Source organism: Pan paniscus, chromosome 4 (assembly GCF_029289425.2).
Source record: "Pan paniscus chromosome 4, NHGRI_mPanPan1-v2.0_pri, whole genome shotgun sequence".
Lineage (NCBI taxonomy): Eukaryota > Metazoa > Chordata > Mammalia > Primates > Hominidae > Pan > Pan paniscus.
The window spans coordinates 6,345,952-6,367,059 of NC_073253.2; the positions used below are offsets into that span (position 1 = coordinate 6,345,952).

The following is a 21,108-nucleotide window of genomic DNA, read 5'->3' on the forward strand; positions in this document are numbered from 1 at the left end:
AAAGAATAATAAAAAAAATTTTAAAAAAGAAATACTAGTAACATAAAATGAAAAAAAAAAGGTCTTTTATTTGGAAAATATTAATGAATCTTCCAAACAAGGCTGCAGGATACTGCAATATAAAAATTAATTGAATTTTGTGTACTAATAATGAAACATAGATATAATTGATAAAATAATATAATACCATTTACAAATGCATCAAAATATGAAATATATAAAGAAAAATTTATCAAAAAAGTTCAAGATCTGTACACTAAAAAATACAAAATATTAGCTGACAGAAGTAAGTAGAACCCCAATAAATGGAGACATATACCATGTCCACAAATCAGAAGACTCAACATAGTAAGTAGGCAATTATACATAAGTTGATCTATAGATTTAATATAACTCCAATCAAAACCCAGCAGGATTATTTGTAGAGTTGATAAGCTAATTCAAAAATTTACATGAAAATACAAATAACGTAGAAAAGCCAAACAATGTTGAAAAAGAACAAAATTCGATAGTCCACACTACTTAAAAGACTGACTATAAATTTATAGTAGCTGGACAGCATTCACATACATATAAACATATAGAACAATGGAACCAAAGAAAAAGTCCAGAAACAGGACATGCATATATGTGAAATTTATTTTCAACAAGATGCCAAGGTAATTCCATATGGGAAGTGGATACATTTTTCAACAAATGGTGAGAGAACACTTGGACATCTATACTAAAAATAAATAAACCTGGACCTAAACCAATACCATTAAAAAAACTAACTCAAAAAGGATAATAGGCTTAACAATAATAGCTACAACTATAAAACTTATAGAAGGAAACATAGAGAAAAACTTTGCAACCTCAGGAAAAGCAAGGATTTTAAAAATAAGGCATAGGAAGCACAAACTACATTAAACATCATGATAATTTAAAACTTTCATGCTCCAAAAGCCACTATCTTCTTCTGATTTGTGTTACCATAACAGAATACCTGAGAACAGGTGACAGGGTTTGGATCTGGGTCGTCACCCAAATCTCATGTCAAATTGTAATCCCCAGTGTTGGCAGTGGGGCCTCGTGGGAGGTGATGGATCATGGGGCAGATTTCCCATGAATGGGTTAGCATCATGCTCTTAGTGCTGTCTTTGCAATAGTAAGTGTGTCCTCACAAGATCTCGTTGTTTAAAAGTGTGGCACCTCTCCCATCTTTCTCTTGTTCCTGCTGTGGCCATGTGACATGCCTGCTCTTCCTATGCTTCCCACCATGATTGTGAGCTTCCTGAGGCCTCCCCAGAAGCTGAGCACACCATGCTTCCTGTACAGCCTGCAGAACCATGAGCCAATTAAATCTCTTTTCTTTATAAATTAGCCAGTCTTAGTTATTTCTTTATAGCAATGCAAGAACAGCCTAATTCAATGGATAAATTATAAAAAACAGAAATTTATTTCTTACATTCTGGAGGCTGGGAAGCCTAAGATCCAGGTGTGGCGTCTAGTGAGGGCCTTCTTGCTGCATCCTCACGTGGCAGAAGGCAAAAGAGCAAGTAAGAACCAATCCCCTCCTGAAGGCCTTTCTTATAGAGGCATTGATCTGTTCCTGAAGGCCAAGCCCTCATGACCAAAACACCTGCCAAAAGTCCCCATCTCCCAATACTACTGCATTGGGGATTAAGTTCCCAACACATGGTTTTTGGGGAACACATTTAGACTACAGCAGACACCATTAAGAAAATGAAAAGGCAAACCACAATATTATATGAGATAAAATATTTGAGTAACATATATTCAGTAAAGTATTTCTATTCAGAATGTAACACATACATTTTTAATTCAATAATTAGGAAGAACCTCAGGGGTTTTTTTTGTTGTTTATTTTTGTTTTTGTTTTTGTTTTGAGATGGACACTTGGTATGTTGCCCAGGCTGGAGTGCAGTTGTGCAGTCTCAGCTCACTGCAACCTCCACCTCCTGGATTCAAGTGATTCTCCTGCCTCAGTCTCCCGAGTAACTGGGATTACAGGTACCTGCCACCACACCTGGCTAATTTTTTGTATTTTTAGTAGAGACAGGGTTTCACCATGCTGGTCAGGCTGGTCTCAAGCTCCTGACCTCATGATCCGCCTGCCTCGGCCTCCAAAAGTGCTAGAATTACAGGCATAAGCCACCAGGCCTGCCCAATACCTCAGTTTTTTTAAATTAGCCAAAATATTTGGACAAACACTTCACCAAAGAGTATATGCATATAGCAAATACATACATGAAAAGACGCTTGTCATTTTTGGTCGTTAGCAAAATGTAAATTAAACCAGAGTGACTAAAATTACAAAGACTGACAATATCAAGTGATTCAACAATTTGGAGCAACCAAAATTCTCCTACATTGCTGACGGGTTGGGAAATGGCACTGCCATTTTAGGAAACAGATTGGCAGTATCCCACCAAGTTAAATGCACACTTACCATAAGACATTAGCAATTCCACTCCCAGGTAGTTACCCAAGAGAAATAAATACATATGTCCATGTAAAGATTTGTTTGTTTATTCTTAGCAGCATTATTCATTATAGCCAGCATCTGAAAAGAACCCAAGTGTCCATCAATCAGAAAGTGGATAAGCATATTATAGAACTCCATACAATGAGATACTACTCGATAATAAAAAATAGTAAGTTACTGCTATACGCTGCAATATGGATGAATCTTCAAAGCATTATGCTAAGTGAAACCAGCCAGATACAAAAGGCTACATACTATTATGCTTACAAGGCAATCTGGAAAAGGCAAAACTATGGTGATAGAAAATGGATCCGCGTTTGTCAGGTGTTGGAGGCTTGGGAAAGGGATTGACAGCTAAGTGGTACAGAAAAACTTTTGGGGCTGAATATAATGTTTTATATCATGATTGTGCTGATGGTTACATGACTATATATTTTTGTCAAACTCATCAAATTGTACACTCACCACTAGAGATTTTATTATATAAACTTCCACTGAGCTGAGAAAAGACAAAAAAAAAGACAATTGCAATTTGACCTATTTTTTAATCACATTGATAAGGGATTGAAAGATAAACCCTGGATGGTCAACAGTAATTATCCCAGGTTGTTTGGGTTTTTTGGCTAAAGATGTCTTTTTTGAGGTTTCCAAAAGACAAATTATATACTATGCGACCAGTGAAATTTTAATTTTAAATATTATTTTTCTTTTTAATGTATCACAAATCTCAATAAATATATTTGAGTGGAAGTTGAGAAAGAAAGATGGTTCCTGTTTTTCTCAATCATCTTCTCTGTCAATAAATATGCTCCCTGGTGACGAGACATGCTGGAGAGGAAGGCTAACGACAGCAGAGCACAGGGCAGCCCTTCCCCTTCCATGTGCTGAGATACCCTGCCCCGCTTTTCGGCTCCTTGCCTGGAGCTTCAGGAAACACCAAGGACCAGAGAGGCTATCAGTAAAGGATCACCCCATCTTGTGGGCCTCCCACCCCGGGGACCTCCACACCCCAGGGCCTCCCACTCACCCCAGGGACCTCCTTCTCACCCCATGGACTTCCCCATCCCAGGAACCTCCCTATTCCATGGACCTCCCACTTGCCCCAGGGATTTCCCCATCCCATGAACCTCCCTTATCACATAAATCCCCCACTGCAGGGACCTCCCCACCCATCTACCTCTACACCCCATGGACCTCCCACCCCATGGACCTTCCCACTACATGAATCTCCCCACTTCATGGACCATCCCACCCCATGGACATTCCCATTACATGGACCTCCCACCACATGGACCTCCCCACCTAAGGGATCTTCCAGCTCCATGGGCCTCCCCATGGACTTCTCACCACATGGACCTCCCACCCCATGGATCTCCCACTCCATGGACCTCCCACCACATGGACCTCCCACCCCAGGGTCCTTCCACCCCAGGGAACTTCCAACTCCATGGACCCTTCCCACCCATGGATCTCCCTCTCCATGGACCTCCCCACTCATAGACCTCCCTCTCCATGGGCCTCCTGACTCTATAAACCTCCCACCCCAGGAACCTCCCACCCCATAGACCTTCCCACTCCATGGACCTCCCCATCCCATGGACCTCCCCACCCCATGGACCTTCCCACTCCATGGACCTCCCCACCACATGGACCTCCCCAACCCATGGACCTTCCTTCTCCATGGACCTCCCCACTGCATGGACCTTCCCACCCCATGGACCTTCCCCACCCCATGGACCTTCCCACCCCATGGACCTTCCCCACCCCATGGACCTTCCCACCCCATGGACCTTCCCACCCCATGGACCTCCCACCACATAGACCTCCAAATCCATGGACCTTCCCACCCCATGGACCTCCCCACCCCATGGACCTCCCACTCCCTGGACCTCCCACCACATGGATCTCCCACTCCCTGGACCTCCCACCCCATGAACTTTCCCATCATATGGCCCTCCCCACTGCATGACTTTTAAAAATTTTAGCTCATATGGGAATCACCTCTTTTGAACTTTTCATGAGCTCTGTCCTTTCTTCATGTTACAAAGGCCAATCTTTATAGACTAATCTCTGGGACAAAAGAAGTAGTCCTATTTTAATTTATTTTTCTTTACATTATGAACAGAATGACACAGAAAGTTCTTTGAAAGAAGTCTATCTGGGAAATCGGGTGTGGGTCGGGATGGTGAGGGAGGGAAGGAAAGAAGGAGGAGAGAGTTATTTCATGAGAGGCAGATGCTTCCTGGAAAAGGGCATCCAGGGTTTTCAGTGGAATTGGTGGCCTCACTAATGAGTTGGATTCTTGCAGTAGGGTTAACATCTCCATGTGTCTGATGCCACGATTATCTTGAGAGCTGATGCTGCAGTGAGAAGGGAGGAGGCAACCCAGATCTGAAGGTTCAAAATAGCCTCTTCCTGGACCCCAAAATAGAATCACACTTGTCCCTGGAATTCAGCTGAATGTGCTCAGTGACAGTCACAAATGGCAGCCTCATTCTCTCCCCCTTGGGTTCTCCAGCAAGCCCATTGCACTTGAGCTGGGATTTACATTTCTCATCTTATATTTAAGGCTATAAGGCAGCAAATTCTATCATCTTTATTTGAAATATAGAAAATCTATGACTATGATAAATTACATAATTAGCCTCATTCATGCTGTAATTAATTAATTTTGATTCAACATTTACTGTGTATTCATTATATAAAATACCATCTACCGCTCAAAAAAGCATGGAGAATTTGAAAGAAATAAAGAAATTCTCAGAACTCTTACTCACACAAACTCATTGCAGCACAACTGTGCCAGAAGCATGGGCTTCTGAGGTTCTGTGTGCAGCAGCTGGGAGTGTGAGCCTTGGGGGCACATCACCTGGATTTGCATCTTGGATCTGCTACTTATCAGCTCTGTGATTGGGAGCAAGCTTCTTGAGCTCTCTGTGCCTCAATTTTCTCATCTGTCAAAGGAGACAATGATTGTAAAAGGAAAGCAGTCACTTGAGCCCAACATAGTAGTAGCAGGTTAAGATCAGCTAATGATATGCCGTTGAGTTGTAGGCTTTGGAAATTCCTCAGGAGAGACTCTAGGCTCAGAAATCCTGATAGGAAGTCAATCCACAAGACCAGGAGGAAAGCATGGATCTTTACAGGTGCTGACCAGGAGACTGGGACCTGGAACTCCCTAGCTGCCCCATTACTGAGGCCTATGTTTTCATAGGCTCACAGAAGTCTTGCATTCTCCCAACTGTCTCCTGATTAAACGAGGAAGCCCAGAGACCGACAGAGCAGAGAGTTCCATCTGGGGACCAGTTCATGTCCATTCTTTATATCCCTGCCTCCCTTCAGGCCTCAGCAGCACACGGCTTAGGAAACCTGGGAATAACAGACTCCGCAGGCATCATACTCATTCAGCATCTGCTGAGCCTCCACTTTCTCTTTGATGACTATAGCTCCCTCCTCCCCTTGCAGGTGTCAAAGACATTCAACACCCTGAGGGGAGGCCACAGATCCTGACACAGCACTCTACATGCAGGCATCTGTGTTCCCAGACTGACCCCGTGCTCCGAGGAGATGTGGGCAAATCCGCCTGCCCATAGGTCATTTCACACCTGCTGGACCTCTGCTGTCTTTCCACCCACCTCTGTCCAGACAACAGCTTTGAGTTGATCCCCAACATGATGAAAGACTCCTCTGAAACATGAAGGCCCTTCAGCAGAGACATGAGAGGCGATGTAGCCAGCCACACCCTCCCAGGCTTGATGACTATAGATCCACAGGCCAGAAATGATAGTGCATTGCACAAAAAGAAGCACAAGTAAGTAGTGACCCCTTCTCCCACACCAGGCCTTTCAGATGCATCATTGCTTGTCGTGGCCTGAATGATGGCCCCCAAAATATATTTCCACCTCCTAACCCCTAGAACCGCTGAATGTGACCTTATTTGGAAAAAGGGTCACATCCATGGATGTCTTACTCCGTTTGTGCTATTATAACAAAATACCACAAACTGGGCAATGTATAAACAATGGAAAATTATTTTTTACAGATCTGGAGGCTGGGAAATGCAAGAAGTTGCTGGCAGGTTTGGTGTCTGGTGAGGGCCACTTTCCAGGTTCACAGATGGCCGACTTGTTGTTTTGTCTTCATATGGTGGAGGGAGCAACCAAGCTCCCTCAGACCTCTTTTATAAAAGCACTAATCCCGTTCTCAAGGGCTCTGTCCTCATGAACTAATCGCCCCCCAAGGGCCCCACCTCCTAATACCATCACATTTGGGGTTAGGATTTCAAATAATGAATTTTAGGGGGACATACACATTCAGTCTACAGCAGAGTAAAGAACGGAGTGAAGGATCTCTAGGTGAAGAACTCAGAAGAACTCATCCTGGATTATCGGGGTGGACCCTAAATCCAATAGCAGGTTTTTGTTTTGTTTTGTTTTGTTTTGTTTTTATGGTGTTTTGCTATGTCCCCCAGGCTGGAGTGCAGTGGCATGATCTCAGCTGACTGCAACTTCTTACTCTCGGGTTCAAGCGATTCTCATGCCTCAGCCTCCCGAGTAGCTGAGAGTACAGGCGCACGCCACCACACCCGGCTACCAATAGCAGGTGTTCTTTGAAGAGACACACAGAGAAGGGAAGTTCATGTGAAGATGGAGGCAGAGACAGGAGCCACGCAGCCACAAGCCAACGTCTGCAGCCACCAGAAGCTGGAAGAGAGAAGGAAGAATCCTCCCCTAGAACCTTCAGTGGGAGCGCAGCCTTCCTGATACCTTGAGGTCAGACTTCCAGCTTCCAAAACTGCCAGAAAACAAATTTCTGCTGTTTTAAGCCACCACATTTGTGGTAATTTGTTATGGCAACCTCGGGAAACTCATACACTGCTCAAGAGGAAAGGATCTAAATTCAGTTACACCACAGGGTCTATTTGGGATGCAGATGTGTGAGAAGGCAGTGGCTAAACCTAAAAACAGGTGACAGCTGACTTGTTTGTTAAATAGATGATACTAGTAGCAGTTTCTGAGAAATTCTCCCATGCTGTTGCAGACCCTCCTACCTTTGGTAATTAAAGGTACTGAGAACTACAGCTGACTGCACCTTCCATGCAATGTGGGGCATTATTGTACTTGGAGGTAGAAGTCCTAGCAGTGAAGCTGGAAGACAAAGAGGGTGATTTAATGGAAGCCACAATTACAGTCAGCACAATGCCTCTGCTGGCTCCTGAACACGGACTTTAATTTGGGTTTGTTGTGTACTTTAGTGTGAAATTGATCATCCCATTACCAACTCACTTTCTCTTGTTTTTGCTGTTGCCAAGACCTCATGACTCCTACATAAAGCCATCATCATCTCCTCTGGATGCATTTTATTAGTGCCCAGGTTTTCAGCCTGGGTTATTGCTTTCTTTCCTGGGAAGCGCAATGCCCACCCACACGTCTCATCAAACAGACAGGTAAAGCAACAGCTGAGCAGGGGCTCATTAGCATTTCCAGAACAGCCTGATGATGTTTCCCAAACTTCCTGGCCCGTTGCTAGCTGTGAGTCTACCCAAACCTGCAGCAGCTAGGGTAACCAACACTGTCTCCACAATGACATTCTGTTAACTGCATCGTCTCCCCAGCTGGGCCCACCTCTGCCTGCCAAAGCCCTTGTTTGCATCTGCAGCCATCCAAAAATAGTGCCATGCCTTTGCAAAAGCAAAGAAATTCTGAGATTCAGGTCCCCCGAGTGAGTCTAATTGTTTCTTTTCAGTGATAGAAACAAGCACACCACCCAGCCAGAACCTGCAAGGCGTCCTGGATTAGGTGGACCCGTTTCAGGGGCAGGATTCCCTAAACCTAGCTATCTGGTAGACAGTCTATAGAAGCAACAAGAGTGTAATAACCACATGGCTGGCAGGAGATTCCAATAAAATCAGCCAAATTACTCCCCAGAAAAGAAATGTTGAAGCAACAAAATCTAATGGTTTTGTAGAGCTTAGGGCTTAAAAGGCCTGTGTTCCAGTGCCATACTGTCTCAGCCTTGCTCCTGCCTCTCAACCCTTCCAGGGCTTGGTTTTTCCATCCACATAATGGGCACATTTGTGATAACCATCTCAGACTCAAGTTGGGCTGGAAGAGTTGCTTGGGCTATAATTGCAAAAAGTTTAGGAAGTACAAGATGCTCTGATCCACAAATGGTAATAACATATTAAATATTTTCAAATCATCACAGATTAATATGTTTTCTCATAAGTTCCCATTGCCAGAAGGTGTGCAGCAGACTTGCTCTGACGGAAGTGTCTGCTGAACCCATCAACACTGGCACTCTTGGCGAGAGGCGTGTTCCTCCACCACCACATTGAAGTCTTGGTTGGCAACCTGGCACTATTTTGCCCTACTGGGGGGTGATAAACAGTATCTGGAGACATTTTTGGTTGCCATTTGTCCTAGAGGAGGCTGCTAGTGGCATAAGCTGGTAGAGGCCAGGTTGCCACTGAACATCCTATGGGGCACAGGGCTCCCCCAATAACAAAGATAGACGCAGCTCTAAATGTGAATAGTGCCACCGTGGGAAACCTGAATAAAGCGGCCTGAGCATGAGGTCCACCTGCTTTCCGGGCAGTGTTTGCAATCATGTCCTCACGTGGATTGAAACACCAAGCCCACAAAGTATGAGATGAGCTCTTCCCTTAGTCTTTCCATTTAGGAGAGCTCAGATTCACTTTGCATCACTCTGCAAATAATGAGAAATACTTTGTAAAATGCAAAATAATAAAGGAATTAAATAAGACACTTTCTAGACACTAACTGGGGTGGTGATGTCGTGGGCAGAAGCCTCTGTGGCTGGGGTAGAGAGGCAGCCAAGGAGGGACTGAAATATGGTGGATGACTGAGACATTATTCACTCAGACTTCATTTATTGAGCACTGGTATCTGTGCATAACCTGAGCCGTGTGGATGAACAAAACCTGGTTGGTGCCTGTTTTGCAGAGCATGCAGGTTAGTTGGGACAGAGAATCCTCAATGCCTGCGTGATGAGGGCTGTGAGAATCAGCAGGCGGGGTGTGGGACTAGAGCAGGAGGGGTACATGCTGAGGGGTGTTCTGCACCCTCAGATAAGGTAAGAGTCCATCGGCCGTGGCTGAAATGCCACTTTACGAGGTCAACCTGAAGAATAGTCACGACTCAACCATATGCATGATGCATATGGTTAGCAAATTAACTCAGGCTCACTTCCCACCATGCTTCCCACCCACCACTGTATCATGTGAAGGTAACGCCCACTCATAATCGTTCCCAGGGTCTGCTCAGAGCAGGCCAAGCTTGGGTTCACCCCACTGTCAGGGCTGAGTGGATAATTACTCTGGCCACCACAAGGACACCACGCGGAGATCACAGCAGCTCTTTGAAGACATTCAGTTTAAGCCTCTTCCTGCTCACCAAGAGCTGCACTGCATTAGGAGCCTATGCAGATCACTTAGCTGGTAAAAGCACATGGCCCAAAGAAAATAGAAGAATTAAACATTGAAAAGAGCTTAAGGCCAGGTGCGGTGGCTCATGCCTGTAATCCCTGCACTTTGGGAGGCCGAGACGGACAGATCACCAGAGGTCAGGAGTTCGAGACCAGCCTGGCCAACATGGTGAAACCCCGTCTCTACTAAAAATACAAAAATTAGCCAGGCGTGGTAACGCACACCTGTAATCCCAGCTACTCAGGTGGCTGAGGCTGGAGAATCACTTGAACCAGGGAGGTGGACGTTGGAGTGAGTGGAGATGGCGCCACTGCACTGCAGCCTTGGTGACAGAGCGAGACTCCATTTCAAAAAAACAAAAACAAAAACAAAAAAACAAAGAGCTTAAGCAGGCAGGCAGCCACGGGCCGGTTCATGTTTCACAACAGCTTTATCTCTGCGGTTCACACTCTTTGATTGGGAGTAATTTCAAGATTGGTGGGGAAGCAGCTGCCAGTCATTCTCCCGGTGCTGTTTATTGCTCCCTGCACTGTAGCAGCGCGCCACGGCACCGGGAGGGGAGGGAAGCAGCTTTACATTTGCCTCCCTGCTCATGAGGTCAAATCCAGCCTTTCCAGGCCCAGAATGCTAGTCCCAGTGAGAGAAAGAGCACATTCCTCTGTGTCGCTGTGCACTCAGATGTGCCATGTTCTTGCTTTCTACTCCTTGGAACAGAGCGTCTGCATTAGGTGTAGAGAGGCCATTGCTACAAGAATGCTCCCCACCTGCCCGCTTTGCCAAGGTGTGATGGATTTGGGCTGTTCCTTCACAGCCCCCAGATCATAGAGTTCCCACCTCTGGGCTGCCACTCATTCCAAGGCCTCTGGCCCAGAGAGTACAGGGCTTCAGTGACCCCCGGGGCATGAGAGGAGGTGCGTGCACATAGCCGTGTTGAGCCCCAGGGTTGTCTCTGCCCCAGTGTGGGGCCCTAGATGAGCCCTCAGACTCCCTGGTGCCTGTTTCCCCATCTGCCATCTCAAGGTCATAGGGAGCTGGTATTTATAATGAGCATAAAGTATAGTACGTTCATTATAAATATCAGCTCCTCTCAAGGCTAGCAGCAAGGGGCCGTCTGCCTTCTTACCTGCCCGCCACCCTGAGCCAGGCTCTTCACGATTTCAGGTTTCATGTATTTCAGATTTCCAGTCAAAGTGCCTCTCTATAATAACCTTTGTGCTGCTATAGAATTCCCCACAAACACGTCATTGACTTAGTGGGAATCCCCCTAGCATATTGTCGTCTGCTATTTAGCGGGCACTTCCTGTGGATATCCAGATTTGTATTAAGAGAAGCCCTGGTTATGGAAAGTACACACACAGAGAAAAGTCTGTTAAGATAGTTTTCCTCTGGGCCTGGGGAGTGGGGGTGAGGAGAAGGCAAGCAGTTTTAACTTTATATCCCGTTGCACAATGGGACGTCAGGTGAGGAGACAGAACTCACATATTATCTAAGTATGTGCTGGATACACACACAGAGACGCACATCTATTTTATGTATATTTCACATATGGCATAGCTGTTTTAAAAAAAGAATAATAGCTTCGCTCCATTTTGTCCCACCATTAGAATCAAGTTATGGGACAGCATCTTGTCCCAAGAAGCTACATTTAGGCCTCCAGTGGGCCTTAAGATTAGTGATGAGCTGTCGGGGCAACCCTTTCCCACCTACATGAGTGGAGACACAGCTTCTCAGCTGCCTGCTGAGCAGCCTCCCCCCAGACAAAGGCTCAGCCACGAGGAGGTCAGCTCCACCAAGCCAAAGCAACTCAGTGCCCCACTCCCAGCTGACATGGACTCCTGCCTCGAGCCCCCACAAGCAGGCTCTGAGTGTGCACTCTGTATGCAGGACTCTGGATTCCTGATGACCTGCCGGGGTTCAGGAATATTCCTTCTTCTCCTGCAATCTCTTGAGGCCCTATTCCCTGTGCCTACCTTCTAGTCTCCTGCTAGGACCTTCTATGGGGGTTTGTGCCCACCACTGGCATGGTGGGTTCCAATTCTGGCTTTCTCACCTACTGGCTGTGAGCCTCTCACAAGTCAAGGGCCCCGTCTGAGCCACAGTCCCTTGTCCCAAAATGCAAAAGGGAGGCCATGCATCACCAACCCCTGCCTTATCCACCTGACTCTGCGGCAGCAACCGTCAAGCATTAGCCAAGCAAAGACTATGTGCAGTGCCCCTAGGGAGGGTGGTGAGGCTCTGCGGGCCTATGAATCACAGATAATCACATTGATCTAGACCTTACTTTTCAAAGGACGTCCCTCATCTGTTCTTCGGGAGGTTGTTGGTTGGTCCCCTGGGTGAGATGGTATGATCTGTTTCTGTCCACACCATTCATCTGAACCCCACTCTCACAGGGGACAACTAGAAAAGCCCAGCTTTTGTTCTTTCTCAAGGACAAAGTAAATGCAGACTAGGGCCTAGAGCTACCTGAAATCCCAAAGGAGGTGATAAATATTTGCAGAAGGAACCCATTAATAAAACAGTGAGTCAAAGTGCCCAGTGCTGGCTGGGCTGTGTTTTATGATCAAGCTGCTGTGAGGCAGGATGGCTTCTGAATTGATGAGGAGAGACCCTGGGGGACTCTGAATTCAGAACTGAGTCTCCACTGCAACGTCCACTTGAGATGGGAGGAATCCCTCATTCGGGACCCACAGCAAAAGTCCATCTATTCATCTAACATTTACTGAGTTCCTTCTGCGCTGAAGATGAGGGATACAAAGGGCAGAGGCAGATGAGCAGAGAAGGCTGTGAGGATGGGGAATTTAATGTCAAGTAACTTTGAAGAGGCTTAGGGCATCGATGGATGAATTTATTCACTCCTTCAACCCGAACTCACTGAGTCCTTCTGGACCAGGCCTTGACTTTCCTTTCATTCTGCTCTACTTCTGTCTTTTCCCACAGGACTTTTCTTCTTCTAAAAGATAGATTTAAAAAAAAAATGTTATTGCATCTTTTGAAATGTTTCTGGATCCTCTGCTGGAGTGTAACACCCCAGGAGGCAAGACCTATGTCACATGCATTCACTGAGGTTTGCTAAGCACCTAGAAGGTGGTACATGGGAGATGTGAGTAAATATTTTCTGATAAATTAACTTTGCCTCTCCAAGGCTGGAACCATAGACATGACAGTCAGTGTACCTGGACCACAGGCCGGGGGTGGCTGGGACCTCATTTCTTCTGAATGTTTCACTCCGTCCCAGTCTCTTTGGCACACGGGTTTGTCTTGAATTTGGCCCCTTGGACCGTTGGCTTGGGTGGGCTCCCATCCTGGGTGCAGTTCACCTCACAGCACTGCCACTGCTTGCAGGTCTTCCAGGGCCAGACTGCACGTCCAGCATCTCAGCACCGCGAGTCTGGAATGGACACCCTACCACATTCGTCTTTCTAAACCTCCCCTCTGACTCCTGGCCAAAACTTCCTCCAAGGCTTTTATCCCCAGAAAGGGAGAAGGGAAGGGGCAGGGAATTGAAAAGAAAGGTGAGGTAAAGGGAGGGGCAAGGAGGGGGATTTGAGAGAGTCAGCTCCAGTCTGGTAGCAGGTAGTGAAACACAGGCTAACAGAGGACAGTCTTGCGGCCCCTCCTTCACCTCCCATCCCCTTTCTCCGTAAGGGGCCCAATCTCTGACTTCAAAGGTAAGTAGAGCACAAAGCCATATGTCTCCTATATCATCAGCCCCTTCCTTATTCGGTCAACCATGACTCTCCACACTGCTCATTGCCCACTGTGTGCCAAGCTCTGGGTGAAGGAAGGGAGTTTCAGAAACGCAAGGTGTAGATTGCACTGCTCTGAAACTCGAGGTCTAGTAAGGGTGACAGAACAGAGACCAACAGTTACATCGTGGAGTGAGGGCACTGTTATACCTGTGCTCAGGTGCAGGAGGGGCCCACAGAGAGGCACCTGACCAGAACGGTGGGCCTGAGCAGGTGTCTGGAAGAGGTGGTAGCTCAGCTAAGGCTGAGGAAAAGAGAACAAAGCATTCCTGATGGGAAGGAAAGAAAGACCTGAGAGCTTGGTCTATTCCCAGAGCCTCACAGAGCCCAGAGTATCTAAGATGAAGCTTCCACAAGGCCATGGAGAGAGAGGGCTCAAGACACATTAGAAGGCAGATCATGAAGAAGACTGAGCACCTTCCTGTCTTAGTCAGCTCTGCCTGCCTCGCAGAATCCCACAGGCTGGGGGGCTTCAACAAAAGGCATTTATTCTCTCACAATTCTGGAGGCCGGAAGTTCAAGGTCAAGCAGCAAATAGATTTAGTTTCTGGGGAAGGTTCTCTTCCTGGCTGACGGTTGGCTGACTTCTGGCTGTGTGCTCAAGTGGCCTCTCCTTGTGTGTGCACACAGGGGGCAGGAGTGCTGCTGTCTCTCACTTTTCTTATAAGGACACCGATATTGTCAGGCTAGGATCCCACTCTTATGCCCTCATTTAAATTACTTCCTAAAGACCCTATATGAATTTGGGAGGACACGAGTCAGTCCACAGCACTTACAAAGGAGTTTGAATTTCAGCCTTGCAGGGTTTTAACCATTGGAGGCATATGATCAAATTCATGCCTTAGAAATAGCACAGGGGTCCCAAAGAAAGGATGTTTCAGGAGAAGCATCTAGTGTGCCTAGTCATCTGCCATCACCCTGTTCATAAACAGGGCAAGAGGGAGGACTATGCCAATATATTTTATTCTCATGTTTTATTAGGTTGGTGCAAAAGTAGTTGTTGTTCTTGCCATTAGAAGTACTTACAGAAACCACAATTACTTTTGCACCAACCTAATGTCATGCTGAGCACAATTCATACAGAAATTATGAACATGGTTCATTCGCCATCTTGAGAAATGAAAAGAAGATTGTGCTTTAGGGACCCCCGGCATCTGCTCGCTCAGTAGCATCAGGCTCCTCTGTCATTTCTGTACAGAGTGATCCCAACTCTCAGTGGCTTATACAAATGAGCCTCCGATTCCATTGCCATGCACACATATATTATGCATTCGGCAAACTTTCAATTATTCAAGAAGTAAACCAATATTTCCTAAGGAAACCACTAAAATTAATAAAACCCTCTATTTTGTGGACTGATTTATTATTATCATCCCTTTGAATCTACTTAGTTTTTTTTTCTTTCATGCAGCTCAAAGAGTTCTATAAAAGGTTTTGCTATCAGACTGCTAGTCCAAAGTCAACTCTTGAGGTAGTTAGGATGAGAAAATATGCAAATTAAATTGCAGCATGGACCATTTTCACAGGCATTTCTACTAAAATAAAAAATTTAAATATGTAAAACCAACCACAAGTTTACTTGAGTGTATCTCCTTGCATGTATACATTCCCAGGGTTATTAATTTAACTCTCACAACAATTTTGTAGGTTGCATGTAGCCTGTACTGCTGTACTCAATGAGATACATTCTTTGTTAACAATACAGCAAATTTAGAGTTGGGATTGACTCTGGGGGCCAGATACCTAGAATTGATTGGTGTCCAATTGATCAATGATTCCATTTGGTGACCTGGAATCTTATTCTCTAAAATAAATCATGGGTTTTGTTAAATTTATATTTTCATACAATGTGTAAATGATTCCAATCATTTGTTTTCTTATTCTTTTTATCATTTATCATGTGCTTTTAAAACTCTATTGTACAGGAGTGACTTGGGTGAAAGCTGGCTTCTTAGTAATGGGCTTAAGAGTTCAACATTCAGAAGAAATACACTCAGTATCATGAGGGAAGCTCAAAAGCAATTTGTCCATCATGTGGTTCAAAGAAATGATTGGTGCCTAGAGCATTTTGACACAAAGTAAAAGCTCCCCCTGTTCGGTTGTTAGGTTTCAACATGTTTGGGAATATCACTGAGGGATGGGGTCTAGCAGACCAGCTCCAAGGCATCCATCCCAGTGTTGGGTGGAGGGTGGGAAAAAAACCCTCTCTTATGAAGGCAAGATCCTCTCACAGCAGCATTTGCTGTCTCGTTTCTGTGCTGGCCCTGCTGTTACAGATTGGGAGTGGGGACATCATCCATCAAGAACAACAACAACAAGGTGTTGTTTGTAACAAACCAACCTTGACCAGTTGTCATGGACCCTCTGAGGGCCACCTTGATGGACGGGCATGTCCAGAGTCCCTAGGTGTGAATCATATGGGCAGTGTTATAGAGCCATCATTCAAAACATTACCTAAACATCCTTGGACTTTTTTATGTTTTCCGTGTGGGCTCACAAGACATGAGATGGAGTAAGAGATGTTATTAGTGGTTAAAAGCATGACCTCTGGGGCCAGTCTGCCCAGATGCAAGTCCCTGCTGGGCCACTTCCAAGTTGTGTGAACGGAGGCAATTTACTCCACCTCACTTTGCCTCAGTTCCTCATGGGAACACAGGGAACACAGTAGCACCTACTTCCTAGGGTTGCTTTGAGGATCCAAGGAGTTTATAACAATTCCTGGCACATAGTAATTGCTGTACATGCTTATTGTTCTTAAGATGAAGGAGGAGCAATGGGAAGACGCTTGAGTGGGACTTTTTTTAAGTACATATACATTTAAAAGATGAATGTTGAGAAGGTGATAACACATCAGATAATGGGGGAATAATGCTTTCTTTATTCATATTCATTTTTAATGTATTATTTATATAATTTTCATAAAGGTAAGAGAACAATCAAAGCAGAGAGAGCAAACACATTTAGGACCAGGAAAATAAGGAAAAGAGAGGGAGGCTTGAGGGAACTGTCCATGCTCTTTATGAACTGTTAAGAATTGTTCTGTTCTAAGCCAGGTGTGGTGGCTCACACCTGTAATCCCAGCACTTTGGGAGGTTGAGGCGGGTGGATCACCTGAGGTCAGGAGTTTGAGACCACCCTAGCCAACATGGTGAAACCCCGTCTCTACTAAAAATACAAAAATTAACCAGGCATTGTGGTGGGTGCCTGTAATCCCAGCTACTCGGGAGGCTGAGGCAGGAGAATCACTTGAACCTGGGGGGCAGAGGTTGCAGTGAGCCGAGATCACGCCACTGTACTCCAACCTGGGTGACAGAGCAAGACTCCATATCAAAAACAACAACAACCACAACAAAGAACTGTTCTTTGCTCTTTTGCATGAGTTTTGCTGCCTACTCAGCAATTACGGATGCTCAACTGTCATGCACAGGACCACAGCTTTCTTCTTGGGCTCTCCCATAGAACCTCACAGAATGTTGACAAACTACCAAGGGTCAATCATAGTTGACTGATTATCCCAAGAAGTCAATCTTAGGAAAAATCTGCCTTGGAGAAATGATTGGATCTTTGGGTTATAAATCACTCAATAATGGTTGGATGATTTGCCTGACTGGGACAATGGTTCTCTGTACCAGCACCTGCAGGATGGGTTTTCTACCTACACTCCAACATCCAGCTGTACTTGTTTTTTGGTGCAACTTTCAAAGTGTCATCTACATTTTAATCTAAGGGTCTTCGCCCTTGCTTGCCTCCCTATTTGGGAACCCCTACCCCATACTATTTTTCTAGCTATCACCTACTTCTATTTAGGTCTCGGAAATGACATCTCTTCCTTGGAAAGGTCTCACAGACCAGGTTGGTTCTTATGGTGACCAGCTTTCCTATTCCTCCACTTCTTCTCTTTTGTGATACTTCCTGGTAGACTGCATACCATGATGTCAGAATTGTGCCTGCCCAAGATGGTGTTCTAAGCAGAATGTCTGGCATGCAATAGATGCTCTGTGAGTATTAGTGAAATGGTTCTTGAATGTCTCTTACCTAAACCTCACTATGAGCTCACTTGTTGCTAGGGTCTAAATGTTTCTGTCCCCCCAAAATTAATATGTTGAAATCCCAACTCCTAAAGTAATGATATTAGGAAGTGTAGCCTCTGGTAAGAGAACAGGGAAAAAGAGCAGCTCTCTCATGAATGAGATTAGTGCCCTTATAAAAGAGACCCCAGAGAGACCCTCACCCTTTTCCCCAGGTGAGGTTAGAGTGAGAAGATGGCTCTCTATCAAGAAAACAGGCTCTCACCACAGACCCAACCTGCAGGCGCCTTGATCGTGGGCCTCCCAGCATCCAGAATTATGAGAAATAAATTTCTGTTGTTTGTAAGCTGCCTAGGGTGTGGTATTTTGTTCTGGCAGCCCAAAAGGACTAAAGCATCTATGAATGAGCAGCATTGTGTTAATTGACTTGTTACAACAAGGAAGAACATGCACCATGGTAAATTGTGGGGTGTTTCATTAAGAGGGGGTTAGAAAGGAATTATTATGGGATTTGAGCTTTTTGTTAAGGTGATCTGGGGAAGTTTCAGGAAAGCTGAGAATTTCTCTGGGTTGAAAGCTCTCAGAATGTCAGAGTACTTCTATGATTGGGTATATTAAAAATCTTATCTATAGGGCAAAACAAATGAACCATGGCTTAAGCTATAGTTGTTAAAGAAACAGCAACCATTTCTATTAACTGGGATTGGGGGACGTATGGGCTATTTTTATGGTTTGGGCAATGTTCACGCTGTTTGTTCCAATATGACCACGGAGCGGTCTTGTTATTTTCTGGCACTATGATAGTCACAGCCTTCTCTTGTGTTGTTGTTCTGGAAGATTTATATGCCCAAGGCAGAATACCTTGGAGAATACTCAGGCACTTCTGGGACTTCCAGCTCCTAGCAACACCAGGCTCTGGCTGATAGAACCAGGTCAGTTTGCAGATGTCTGGAGCTGCTTTTGTCTTTTCAGAATAAATCATGAGAGGTCTGTCTTCTCTTTCTTATTGAGTCTGTTTTTTGTTTTTTGTTTTTTTTTTCTTATCTTCAGTCCACCCTGAGCTCCTTAGTAAACCTCAGCTCATTAATGTTTCTTTGGGTTTTTGCATTCTTCTTCCAGTACTAATAGCGTGTGTGTGTGTGTGTGTGTGTGTGTGTAGTTGAGTTTGTCCTGAGTTCTGAACCCATTGACTCAATCAACTGTGGATAAAAAATATTCAGGAAAAAATATTCCGCAAAGTTCCAAAAACAAAACTTGAATTTGCCACATGCCAAGGACTACATTGCATGCACATAGATGTAGTGATGTGTAGGCACTGGATTAGGTATCATAAGCAAGCTAGAGATGATTTAAAGTATATGAGAGGATGTGTATAGGTTCTACGGAAACACTACATCATTTTATATCAGGGACTTAAGCATTCCTGGATTTTGGTATTCACATGGGGTTCTGAAACCAATACCGTGAAGATACTGAAGGATGATGGCATACATCTAGAGTCTCTTTCCAGATAGATATAGATAGATTGATTCTATTGGTTCTGTTTCTCTGCTAAACCCTGACAAATTCAGCCACTGACCCTGACAGGGTATAAATGTGGAGTGGAGCCTTAGTGAAGAAAGGAGGCCCCAAAATTTGTTGTTCCATCTAAAGGAAACAAGAGAGTAGGACAACCGGCTCCTCCTTTGTTGAGCTCTGTGGGAAGACAAAGCAATAACCGGACAACCATGGTGATGGTGGTTATGCCAGTTTGGAATTGAAAGGGCTTAAACACATTAACTTGAGGTTGTCCCTATAAATTTTTCGAATTTAACAAGCAACAACAAACTATTTTTTTGAAGTCTGAATGACATCATGATTTGCAAGAAAATAGAGTCCATCAACGCTAACGCTTGGAGACCCAGGTAATCATTGCCCCTTATAGACTTATTAGGATGTAAAATTAGTTTGTTTGCACATAAGCACCCTAAACATATCCTGCAATATACAGATAAAATTAATTTAGGGAGGCTTGCTCCTACTCTTGAAATTCACAGCAGAGTGTATTTCTCTGCAAGTCTTCTAGAAGGCCTCCCCTTACTTAGCTTTGAAAACACTTTGGATGTGCTAGCGTCTGGCCCAGAGGAAAGGGGTGTGATTGGCTCTAGAATCACACAGGATGAACTTGAGAGTGTCAGGAATAAAGCTCATCTTGAAATGGTGTGTTGTTACTTCCAACACTTAAAACCAACTGCTAGTTTCAAGTGCAAAAGATGGGATTCCCCTACATGTTGACCATGGCATGATGCTTGCACTTCTGTTAAATATTAAACTGCTTGGTGTTGAGCTTTACAGGAAAAAAATGGAAAACTTGCTTTCTGTAATTAGTGGGACTTATTATCTGAGCTGCTGCTTTTGGCAGTTTGTTTCATCTGAATTTTGGTTCATCAAATTTGCTTTAGCAAAATATCCTGACTTTAATAACCAGAAGTAATAAGTTACATTTAGGGAAATGAATGCATATATATATATATATATATATATATATATATATATATATATATACTGTGTGTGTATATAGATATACTAAATACATTATATATGCTATATACACTATATGTATAGATATACTATATTTTATTGATATACTATATACTATACATACTACATACTATATTTTATTGATATACTATATACACTATATACTGATATTATATACACTATATATCGATTATATATATTATATATAGTGTATGTAGTATATCAATTTTTTATTATTGATTAATCAATGGAGTGCTCAGGAAAACAGAGATGGGCATGGTGTTACTGCAGTGATACTCAAACGTGATGGAAAGTTTTAGGCTTGATGGACTTTCAGAGACTTCGAAAGTAGCTCGTAGTGTTTTCCTGTTGTGGTTTTGTTGCTTTTAATCTGGAGGGATGTCTTTGAATTCCCAGTAGATGTGTGGCACCTCGCTCCTTCCTATATACATGTAATTGAACTTATTTTCTTTTCGGGGAAGGCTTAGCCCTACAACCATCTTCATTAATTAAGTGCACCACTCTCCAGGGAGAAATTCACATCATTTTTATAAAACAGGCCAAAGTGTCAGGACAAAAGGACTCTAGATTTGTTCCTTAAACCACCCACTCAAACTCTAGCAGGTCTTCCTCATTAAATAATTACTTTGAGATCATTAAACCACATTTAGCGCTGTCTATGATGTTAAGCAAAAACAAACAAGAATAGGCATTCTGTTGAAAACTAAAGCCAAAGCCTGTTTAAGTCTTGATTTATATACAATTCTTGCCTAATGTATTTTAAATGTAACCGATGCAGCAGTGCTTTCCTGCTAATTGGAGATAATCCTACTTTGAGATAAATATTACATAAGACTGCTTTATGAACTCACAATT

At 44.2% G+C, this 21,108-nt stretch overlaps 1 long non-coding RNA gene across 1 annotated transcript in view; it reads right to left on the minus strand.

The window, feature by feature from the left end:
• Positions 1-371: 371 nt before the first annotated feature.
• The window catches only part of LOC103784339 (uncharacterized), a 269,859-nt gene continuing 249,122 nt past the window's right edge, over positions 372-21,108 (minus strand). The window contains exons 6-7 of the long non-coding RNA XR_010112169.1: positions 5,266-5,442; positions 372-2,566 (exon numbers count right to left, since the gene is read on the minus strand). This is a non-coding gene — a long non-coding RNA (uncharacterized LOC103784339). The remainder of the gene's footprint in view (positions 2,567-5,265; positions 5,443-21,108) is intronic.